We start from the raw sequence: 11,093 nt of genomic DNA, 5'->3' as shown, positions 1-11,093 counted from the left end.
TCTGTAAAATGATCGGCCCCACCCTGTCCTCCATAACTGAGACCAGGGTGAGCACGTAGAGGAAGTTTTAATATCTTTTAAAGAACGTTACAATGTGTGAGAATGTCACATCCTCCCTGCAAACCCCAGTAGGATGCGGGCCTCACTGTCACATCCCGGCATTTGCTAATGGGCTTCTGTGGGCCTTGGGAGGTCCTTCCATGCCAGGTGGGGTCATGTCAAGTTCTCCTCTAATGAGGAGGAACTGAGGCATGGAGGTGACACTCTAGGCCCAAAGCCTCGTGGAAACGGAGGTCAGGGAACAAACCCTCAGATAACACGGGGCACGGTTCTGTCCAGGTGATGGGAAGGGGTTTGCACGGTGTCGGGCTCTTCCCCACAGTGGGCCTGCCTGGGCCACGTCACTCATTAGCAGGTTTGGGAAAGGCCACCGCCCTCAGTTCAGAAGCAGGAAACAATGGAGGGTCCCCAGCCTGGATTAAAAGGGGCAGGAAATCTCCAGGACCCTCCTTGATCTCGGCCTGCTCTGGGGACTGGGGCACTGGGTGAGGCCCCCTCTGCTCTTGTCCTAGGGCCGAGGCGCAGGCGGCCCAGACCTCTCCCACCAAGCCTGGGCCTGCGCTCCCTCCCGAAAGCTGCACCTGGACAGAGGAACCTGCGAACATCTCAGGAGCAGATGGGGGTCACCCCCAGGTCCAGCCAGACCCGCTGCCTTCCTTCTGTGCTCGCCTACTGTCCTGTAGCCCAGGCAGTGGTCCCCAGGTCCTATGTGACAAGCTGACTGCAGGGATGGGGACAGGGTTCATCTGGTCATTGCTAAGTCCCAGAGACCTTCGGGGATGCTGGGTGTCCCCACTGTGAGGACCTGGGGCCCCTTGGCCAAAACTGGATTCCTTGCCTCTCAGCCACACCCCCTGGCTCCTCCTCTGGGGCTCTTTCCATATGTAAAGGACACTCCCTGGTCCTCTTGTGGTCCTCCAGAGCCTGAGGTCCAGGCTGTGGCTCATCCCCACCCACTCAGCCTCTAGACACCTGAGACCCCACCACCACGGCCTCCTCAATTCCAGCCTCAGTGCTCCGAGTGCCTCCTGGACCTCCCTGCCTCTGCCCTCACCCGGCTACACCCCTTCTTCTCCATTAGCCTTAGGATCCTGTCACTTCCTGGCTGCAGATTCTTTGTGCCCTTTAACACACACACACACACACACACACACACACACACACCCTGCACTTGAATGAATACTAATCTTTCAGTTCCCCCTCCTGCCCTGTCTACCAGATACCAAGCTGGGTGCTGGGGGAGCACATCTCCAACCCTCAGGGACTCTGCCCCTGCTCAGTGGCCTCACGGGAGATTCCCAGGAGGGAAAGGGCAGTCTGCTGGGTGCCCTGTGGGGCATGCGGGGAATGCTGAGTCCAGTGAAGCTCATTAGCTGTGTGACTGCGCAGTCACTGTACCTCTCTGGTTTCAGGTCTCCTCTGTAAAATGATCAGCCCTGCCTTGTCCTCCATAATTGAGACCAGATTTGAGGATGTGGGCGGAACACTTACGTTCCACCTTTTGATATGTGGCGATGCCAGCACCGCTCCGGAAAACCCCAGCTCCACCTAAGTTCCACCACCCACCTCTGGGAGACAGCCTGGGATCTGGGGAGATGTTCCGGTCAGGAGGCCAGTCAAGCAATTGTAAGACCACCCCCCAGCAATCCTGCTGAGGAGTCTGGGACACACCCCAAGGTCTCACTCAGTGCTGCGTCCCCAGGGGCCCTCGGTCAATGCTCCACAGGAACCGCGACTCGACTCCTGCCCATGAGGTTCCTGCAAAGGTCTGAGCTGACCAGAGTAAGGAGGAGGAGGAGCCTGGCCTTGAATGACAGGTGGGTGTGACCAGTCAGGGGAAGGGAAGGGCATCCTGGGGCGGGGCAAACCCTCCAGCCCAGCCCTCCATCAGCCTGGGGCAGGCGGGAGGGAACTCGTGCCCTTACAGGGTGAGCGGAGGATGCAGGTGGTGAGGTTCTTTGCTCGGAGTCCCGCAGTCAGGACGGCTAACCCAAGACCCAAGCCGGAGCCCCTGGAGGCCATCGCTGCCCTGGGCGCCTCCCCACCTTGCTTTTTCTCTCAGTGGGTTTTGAAATTTGTGGGTACAGCAATGAAATTTAGGTGCAGTAGGGTTTTCTGTGGTTGGAATTAAAACAGCCTGCTCTGGTGCATTTTCCTGTTCCTGTGACCTAGGGTCAGGGAGATGGCAGGAACCTCAGGAGAACTGCTAGGAGGAGCCTGGACCCAGTTTGTGCAAAGGACAGGAGGAGGCCAGGAGGGGAAGGAGATGCGGGAAGGACAGTCCTTCTGTCCAGGTACTGCCTGCTGAGTTGGGGAGCAGGAGATGGTCCCAAGAGACAGAACAACTGAACTGTCAGGGCAGGGTGAGAAGCAGCCACCCCCTCACCCACCATCCATCCAACAAGCATGAGCTGAGCCACAGTGTCCTGGAAGCAGGCAGTCACACTCCAAGGCCATCAGTGCTGTGACAGGGACGTGCAGGGGACTACCAGAGGAAGCACCTGGCAGAGCAAGGGTTAGTCCGGGGAGGCTTCCTGGAGGAGGTGGCCTCTAACCTGAGAGGGCCAGGCCAGGAGGTGGGGAGAGTCAGCTCAGCCTGGAGAGACCACATAGCACCTGCTTCCACCAGAGCTGAAGGGCTCGGGGACCAGCACTGCTCAATGTGACCGAAGCAGAGCAGGAGGTGAGCTTACAGGGGAGTGACCCAGCCAGACCTGCCAGGACCTGGGGAGACACGGTCAAGAGTGGATCCTCACTGGAGAGTCGCAGGAGCCTGTCAAGGTTTACAAATGGAGGAGAGATGTGCCTCGATTCCTGTTTAGAAAGATAAATGGTGGGCTGGTTGATTCTGAGCAAGCATCCAGCTGAAGAGACCTTCAAAGGTCAAATGTCACTACTTAATATAGAGAGATAGTTTCTGGTGGGGTTCTTTGTCTTGGTTTGGTTTGGTTTTTGTCTTTTTATTCTTTGGAACTAGGGGTCGAACCCAACACTTTGCCACTGAGCTACAACCACGGCTTATAAGAGAGTGAGAAATGATCCCATCAAACCTGAAGGGACAGCAGAAAGTCAGAGAAGGGGACACACACAGAGCCACTTTTGCCTAAAGATGGTTTCCCGCCATACAGACTTCAGCTCACCACTATAAAGAACAAGGGGGTCAGAAACAGAATCCCAGGGACCCCAGATCACAGCAAGTCTTGCAGGGGGTCCTCCCCACAATTAGCTGGAACTCCAAGGGCCACACCCTCAGAGGGAAGGGGGTGACTGCCGAGGACCCACCGTCTGGGTTTGGGTGGTTTGGGTCTTCTAGGGAACCAGCCTCAAGTCTGAGCTACAGGGTCCAGACAGGTGACATCCGAGTGTGTGTTAGAAGAGACAGAAATCACTGTAGACAAAGGGGACTTCCTCATGTCCTTAATAATGTCCCTGCTCTTTGATTTTCAAACACTACACCCCACACACGAAGAACCCAAGGCACACGAGGAAATGAGATGTCATTAGAAACAGCAGTTACAACAAAACCCCTTAGAAACGTGACCCCAGAGTCTCAGGTGCTGGAATTAGCATATGAAGTGAAAAACAACTAAGCTTCCTGATTCTCGACAAAGCAAAAAGACAAGCTAAGAAAACAGCCCAAGTGAATGCAGAACTGCTAAAGCGACGTGGCAAATTCAGACAAGAACCAAGCGGAAGCTCCAGAGGTGAGCTTGGCAAAGGTCAGGGTTTTATTTCTTGGCCTGGTGGGGATGGTCCCATGGGTATTTGTTTCTAATCACCCATCAAACTGCAAGTTTGTGTCTTGTTCTTCCACAAGATCATATGTTTATAAAATATGCACTTTATGCATATGTGTTATATTTCAAAATAATAAAGAATTAGAAAATACTCAAGAGATGGGTTTAAGAATAGATTAAATGCAGCCAAAGAAAGAATTGGGCTAAAAGAAGATACACTGAAAGAAAATATCCATGCGCTAGGCCCTGGGCTCACTACCCAGCACTGTAAAAAGGAAAGAAGGGAGGTAAAATCAGAGGGAAAGAGGGAGACAGAAAGATAGAAAAGACCAGAGTTTAAATGGACCTAAAAGACAAAGAAAATAGGCAGAAGTATTGTCAACAGATGATGGCTGATCGTTCTCCAGAGCCGATGGAAGACACCAAATCATGGACTCAAGACACCAAAGAGTCCCAAGAAAGAGAAAAAGATTCCTCACCTCAGTCCATCAGAGTGAAGCTGAAAGAAAAAAAGAAAAGGAAAGGAAAACAACCAAAGTAAGAGGAGGACATTCCTAAAAATAGCCAGAGGAAAAGCCCCCTTGGGAGACTTCTCCACAGCAACACTGAAGCCAGAAGCCACCTGGTTTGTCACCCACCAGGGGGGTCGCTGGGCTGCTGAGTGGGGGATAGCATGGAGGGGCTGGCAGAGGCTGAGGACCCAGCAAGGGGCCACGATGACAGGGGCCTGGAGTGGTGGGAGGAGAGCAGTGGACAGGTCTGAGAGGGGCTGAGGAGGCAGAGCCATCCCCCCCTGGGGGATGAGATGGGGGAGCTGCCAGGGCAAAGGCCGGGTTCTGGCTCAAGAGGCTGCATTGTGGGGGCACCCCAGGAAGATGGGACCCAAGGGAGGAGCAGAGCTGGGCGAGAACGGGCTTGGTGGCCGTAATCCCAGAAAACCAAGGCATTGGTACCCAGAGGACGGAGAGTGTCCTGGGCAGGAGAGCCCCCCGAGGAGTCACTACAGTGAGCTGTTAAGGGCAGGTGGCAGGAGGAGGAAGACCCACGCGATGGCAGACCTGCAGACCCAGCACCCTCAGCTCCAGAGAGCAGGGACAGGGTCGGGTGGCACCGCGGGAGCACAGGCTGGACAGGGAGGCTGGGCCGGGAGGACCGTTCCCTCCCAGGGCCACAGCAACCCGCAAAGAGCTTGGATGATGCCAGTGTCAGCAAGGGGAGAGGCCTCCCTGCAGGTCGGGGAGATCCCGGTGGGTGTGACAGTGCAGCCAGAGCCTGGTCCTCCCTGTCCACCTGGTGCAGCGAGCAAGGCCTGGTCACCCATCATCACCCCCTGGGTGTCAGAGTCCCCATAGAGCCTCTCTCCGTGTCACAAGCAGAAAAGCTCAGCCCCACGCATGTCCAGGGTCCCCCCTCCAGGGCTTGATGCCCTGCCATTTAAGGACATGGAGACCCTCTCCTCCAGGGAGCAGAGGCCCCAGAGTCCCTGAAGCCTGTGAGGCTGGGGGAACTGAGCTTTCCAGAGGCCTCCTGCCCGCGCCCGGCGGTGGCTGAGCTCTGGTGTGTGACTCACCTCCCTCCCCCAGGAAATGTCATGTAACGTCAGCTGTCCCAGCTCCCTCAGCACGCCCCCCCCTGCCCATTTTGGGGGATGCTGTTGGCCTCCCCGGGATCAATCAGCATTCAGGGAGGGAAACAGAAACCCTTTTAGGTCCAATTAATGACAGTCGGGCGCCTGTTTAAACCCGCTCCCTGCAGGCCGAGGGTGGTGGTGCCCGAGTGGGCCAGGAACAGGCGCAGCGAGGCCGGCGAGCCCAGGACTCCTCCAGCGTTGAGAGGAGGCTTCCCCCACCACCAGGACCCCAGGAGCAAGGAGGTCCTATTTCATTCACAACCCACCGTGTCCCTGTCGCTGCTGGGGCTGGACTCCCACCAGGAGGCTCTTGGCCACCCTGTGACAGTCAAGGGTAAGCAGCCTTGGCTCCAGCTCCCACCTGGCCACAGTCAGCAGCGTGACCTTGGGCAAGGGGCTGACCCTTGAGCCACTGTAAAATGAAATGGTAACGCGCATGCTGTGTAGGGGGCGGGGAGGAGGAAAGAGGGGAGGCTCTGGGCCCTGGGCATGGAGTCCACCGGCCCCAGCCTTGAGACTGCTGCTCTGGGACATCCCGGCCACACACACCCGTCCCAGCCAAAGCCCGTGGTCAGTTTGCACCCTGGCTCCTGCCACCCTCCCCACGACAGGACAGCCCCCTGGGCTGAGGACCGTGGCTCACCTATTTTTCAGAAGAGGCCTCGCTCAGAACCAGAGAGGCTCCTACCTGGGCCCCCTGCACCAGGGCATGACCCCAAGCAGCAACCGCTCCCTGTTCTTGGAATCCACAGTCTAGAGGGTCATGAACCCAGCAGTCCCACCCACAGGACCCTCAGCCGCTAAGGCAGGGGGTGCTTCTCACTCCTCCTAACGTGGGGAAAGATGATAGAAGGGATTTTAGAGTTCTTCCACTGTCAGAAGGGATCAGAAGACTGCGCCTCTCTGGGCCTCAGCTGACTTGAAAAATGGGGAACTCCGCCCGATGCTCCACGTGCCTCAGCCTCCTCTCTGCCCCCAGGTGAGCTCCAGGCAGGGGTCAGGCCCAGGCAGGCCCCTCAGCCCCTGTGCCCACCATGGGTCCTTCTGTTCCCTTTCCCTACCCCATAATACAATGGGAGCCCTCTCCCAGGGCCTGCAGAGGCTTGCCCCAGGCCTCCTTCCACCAAATGGGGGTTGTGACTGTTGAGGGGCTGGGGCTGGGCTGCTTTCCAACTGTCCTCTGAGGGCTCTGGCAGGGATGGAGACCCAGCTGCCCACAGCGATGACCAGCCCCATGCTCCCTGCAGCCCGGGAGCCCTTCCCAACAAACCATTGCACAGGAGCCTCATCTCAGGCTCTGCTTTCAGCCAAGTCAAGGATAAAAATCACAGGGGCTTCATAAGCTCATGTGGTGGCAAGGTGAGCTCATGGTGGCACAGGACGAGCCCAACACCACGGGCATGTGACAGGCCCGGTATGGAGCAGGTGCAGAGAAAATAAACGGGCACAGTTTCCCAGGGCAGAGTGGCCGTCCATCCACCTGCTCCAAGCCCAGTTGAGAGAACCTCCGTCTCGGGCTAAGCCAGGGCTCAGCCCCGGAACGGCACAGTCCTGCCCTAGAGGGCCACACTCTCATAGCTACACAGCCAGGTGGCGGGATCGTGTCAAAGTGGCAGAGTGCAATAGAAGAAAGAAGGGCGACCCTGAGCCCTGGGCCCAAGGGGTGGGGAGTGTGCAGAGGCGGGAAGCTGGCGCGAGTGCAGGGGGCGGGCAGGTGGTCCAGCGGAGGCATCAGCTGGAGCAGAGGACCCGAGACCAGGAGGCCATCAGGCTGGGAGAGGGTGGAGGGAGCTGGGCAGGGACGCGCTGGGGAGGCGCAGAGCCTTGAGCTCCCGGCACACCCCGTCTCTGCCAACCAGGCCTTTGCTGGCCCAGGGGTGCTGCCTGGCCTCTGGAGCTGGCAGAAGCACCTGGGCCAGTGTGGCACATATGTCCCTCCACCATGCCAGCAGCAGCTGGGCCTTTTGTGGCAGTTCCTGGCTCTGAGGGGTGCCTGCAGGAGGGACCCCAGCTGTGCTCAGGTTCCGTGTGGCTCTGCCAGGTTCGGAAAGGCCTAACAGAGAAAGGAGGCTGGCAGAGCTCAGCCCAGAGCCCAGGCCTTGCCAAGGACAGGCACAGACAAGAGGCCACCTCAGCGAGGCCAGAATATCCTGTGCAGCTGCGCTGCTCAGCCTTGCTCAGCCGGTCCAGGAAGCCGCCACGATCAGTTCCCGGAGCCTCCCCACAGGGACCGTGCAGACAGTGCTCATCTGGCTTCCCACATGCAGTGGGTGGGGACATCAGAGGTGGAAGAGTGCTGAGTTAGCCAGGCTAGGCTGCACTCTGCTGCAGGAACAAACAGTCCCCAAATCTCCAGGGCTCAGCACACAGTAGTTTGTCTCTCACTGGGGCTACAGGGCCACTGCTCTGCTCCACACAGACGCTCGGGGATCCAAGCTGGGGGGCTCCAGCACCCTGCAGCTCCCTCTCTGGAGCAAGTAGCCTTCTTGGTCAACTTATAGAGGAAGAGGCTAGGGAAGTTGGAGCTTGTCTCTGTGTGCGTCAGCCCAGAGAGAACACATGTCACTTCAGCTCTGGCCCATTAGCCAGAGATGCCTGGGGGCTGGGGATTGTGGGGGCTCCGACGGGACCCCTGGTGAAGCACAGGCTGTGGTGGGACTGCTTAGGTTGATCCTGGCCTGGTGGCCTTGACCAGGAGACACCCTCAGAGTCTCAATCAGCAAGGGTTCAGGAGGCGGAATTAGTAGAGTCCCTCCCGCTGCAGCAGGCACCATGGCTGACCCACGTGTGGGGTCATTCACCAGAGCCTTTTCTGCAAGGAGCTGACGTGGGACCAAGCAAAGCGTCTTATTGAATGTCCTCTTACTTTATAAAAGTGAGCTGGAAGATGAGAGGGCAGAACAACAAGCTAAAAAGGGTGACCAGGCGGGGGCAGGGGCAGCGCGGGTCCTCAGGGTGACAGAACCACGGCCGACCTCCGGAGGCCCATCAGGGGCACGCATCTGACCCTCCCCTGGGCATGCCCTGGGAGTAATGTGGTCAGAAACTGGGAGGTGAAATGACAACTTGAAACACCAAACACTGACATGGACCTGTACACTGGGGGTCATGCCCACAGGGGAGGGAATTTTATTTTCTTCTGCTTTGGGGGAAAGAGCCCCTGTGACAGAGTACAGGTCTGTAGTATGGTCACACATGCCAAGGGTTGTCTTTAGGAATTGTCAGAAAGAAGGACCTGCCACGGGATGTCCGGCCGAGGTGTTCTGAGCAGGAGGTAGTTGAATAGTGACTTGCTGCCAAGGGGGTGGGACACAGGACCTTGAAGGGACCTCTCCCGGAGCCATCCTAATGCCCCCTCCATTGCCTTTCTCCATTGCAGAGCCTAAACCAGCCACACGCTTGCTTTCCCAGCCTCCCTTGCAGCTAGGAGAGGCCATGGTTAGGGTTAGGGTTAGGGTTAGGTGTAGGGTTAGGGTTAGGGTTAGGTTTAGGGTTAGGGTTAGGGTTAGGGTTAGGGTTAGGTTTAGGGTTAGGGTTAGGGTCAGGGTTCCAGCCAATGGTATATAAGCAAAGTCTGACATTTTCCTCTGAGGTAAAAAGAGAAGAAGCCCAGACGATACCACTCACCAACCTTACATATAACCTTCCCTGCCTCTTCTCTTCCTGTCTCTCTCTCCCCCCGCCCCTCTCTCTCTCTCTCTCCTTGGGGATGTGGCCCAGTGAGGACATGAACCTGGAGCTGTGGTAGCCACCTTGCCACCATGAGGGTGAAACCAGAGCTGAGCAGCCATCTGTGACCATGAAGGATGGGCCAAGAGAATCACAGACAGGCTGACCAGGGTTCTGGCCCTTCCCTGAGGCTGAAGAAGCTCTGTAAACACCACCTCTGATCTTTTCAGGTGAATTTTAGATGGCCTTATGGCTAAACCTCCAAGAGGTTTAAGGCCTTCTAATGCCTGCAGCTGAAGGATGCTAAGAAATGCAAAATGGCGGCCGACACGGAGCACCCAGGGCGGAGCAGCCCTTGCTGGATGTGGCTCTGCGGAGAGCATGGGTGTGGCAGGCACAGGCTCTGGGTTCCACCCCAGCACCGCACACAAAATAATCACATTCACCATCTCAGGAAAGTGAGGGAACCCCGTCAGGCAAAGAATGTCTACATTATATTTTCTAAAATGAGAACTGACAGTGTCTCTAAACAGTGCCACCGACCTCTGCAGATGGACCCAGACTAGGCCACCTCACTCACACACCTGCTGCTCCACACCTACGGGGCTTCAGCCCCCCAATGCCCTATGGTTCCTTGAACACTCAGAGCTGGGCCCTGCCTCAAGCCTGTGTCCACACTGGGGCTCCTCCTTCTGTGCCTGGGCACCAGCCCCAGCTCCCCCACCAGGCAGTCACCCACCTGCTCGTTCTGAAGCTCCCTTTACACTCACGATAAGCCCTCGGAGTGCTTCCACGCGCCTGGTACTGCGCTCAGCACTGGGTGACAACTGTGAACAAGACCAGAGATCACAGCTATCAGGGAGACAGAAACTCAGCACTCAAATCCACCAACTGCTTCATGACAGCTGGGCAAATGCCACAAAGAGTCGCAGGATGGGAGGAAAAAGGGGCAAGTAACAGGTGAGCCAGCCTGGGGAGTAGGAGAGGACTTTCCCAATGGGGTGGCATTTACACCGAGACCCCGAGGACAACAGGAGGCTGATCATGCAGAATTCTGGACATTCTCCCCAAAGCTGTGGGCATCCGACTGTGTATCAGCTCTTCCCCCAAACTCACTCCCCACCCAGGAGGAACGGCCCCTCCTGCCCTCCCCGGATCCCTACTACAGCACCCGCAATGCTCCCCCAGGGGTCTTCAAATGTCTGCTCCTCCACCAGGCTGCTCTCCCAAGGGCAAGGACCAGGATGCTGTATTCCCAGCTCCCAGTCAGAAGAGGGCTCCACAAGTGATAGTTGAAGAAAAAGAGATGGATAGAAGGCGGGAGGGGGGCTGGGGATGTAGCTCAGTTGGTAGAGTGCTTGCCTTGCATGCACAAGGCCCTGGGTTCAATCCCCAGTGCCACCAAAAAAAAAAAAAGAGGGAGGGAGGGAGGGAGGGAGGGAGGGAGGGAGGGAGGGACAGATGGATGGATGAATGGATGGGTGGGTGGGTGGATGGATGGAGAGATGGATGGATAGTTGGATAGGTGGATGGATGGATGTATGGATGGATAGGTGGGTGGGTAGATGAGAGGGTGGATGGATGGGTGCATGGATGGATGGACGAATGGATGGGTGGGTGGTTGGATGGATGGATGGATAAGTGGATAGGTGGATGGATAAGTGGATAGGTGGATGGATGGATGTATGGATGGATGAACGGATGGGTAGATAGGTGGTTGGGTAGATGAGAGGGTGGACGGATGGATGGATGAATGGATGGATGGATAAGTGGATAGGTGGATGGATGGATGTATGGATGGATGAACGGATGGGTAGATAGGTGGTTGGGTAGATGAGAGGGTGGATGGATGGGTGGACGGACGGATGGATGAATGGATGGATGGATAGGTGAATGATAAGTGAATTGATGGATAGATAGATGGATAGGTGGATGGATAGATAGATGGTTTCCCAGAGTTCCGCAGCCAGCCGCACGGGGACACTCAGCACCTCTTT

General features: G+C 56.9%; 1 non-coding gene across 1 annotated transcript; it reads left to right on the top strand.

Moving 5' to 3' along the window:
• The first annotated feature begins 10,427 nt into the window (after nucleotides 1-10,427).
• Trnaa-ugc (transfer RNA alanine (anticodon UGC)) lies at nucleotides 10,428-10,500 on the top strand. The gene has a single exon. It is a non-coding gene; the product is annotated as a tRNA-Ala (tRNA).
• Nucleotides 10,501-11,093: the final 593 nt, after the last annotated feature.

This window comes from Marmota flaviventris, chromosome 13 (genome assembly GCF_047511675.1).
Source record: "Marmota flaviventris isolate mMarFla1 chromosome 13, mMarFla1.hap1, whole genome shotgun sequence".
Lineage (NCBI taxonomy): Eukaryota > Metazoa > Chordata > Mammalia > Rodentia > Sciuridae > Marmota > Marmota flaviventris.
This window is presented reverse-complemented; position numbering and strand designations above follow the sequence as displayed.